The sequence below is a fragment of the Chrysochloris asiatica genome, unplaced genomic scaffold (genome assembly GCF_000296735.1).
Source record: "Chrysochloris asiatica unplaced genomic scaffold, ChrAsi1.0 scaffold00178, whole genome shotgun sequence".
In the NCBI taxonomy this organism is placed as follows: Eukaryota; Metazoa; Chordata; class Mammalia; order Afrosoricida; family Chrysochloridae; genus Chrysochloris; species Chrysochloris asiatica.
Genome location: NW_006408696.1, coordinates 1,020,747 through 1,020,948, shown reverse-complemented (window position 1 = coordinate 1,020,948; position 202 = coordinate 1,020,747).

Genomic DNA, 202 nt, shown 5'->3' with positions numbered 1-202 from the left:
CACTATGAGTCGGAACCAACTCCACGGCACATCACAACAACAACAGCATGATTATCAACAATTGAAGATAATGGTATTGAAATTTTTGGTACAAAGAAAATTTTACCTACAAATTTAAAACTGGAAAGTCACTGGAATTTAGAAAATAATTACAATACATGACTCTTAGATTGTTGGTACGTACATTAAGAATTATGTATAA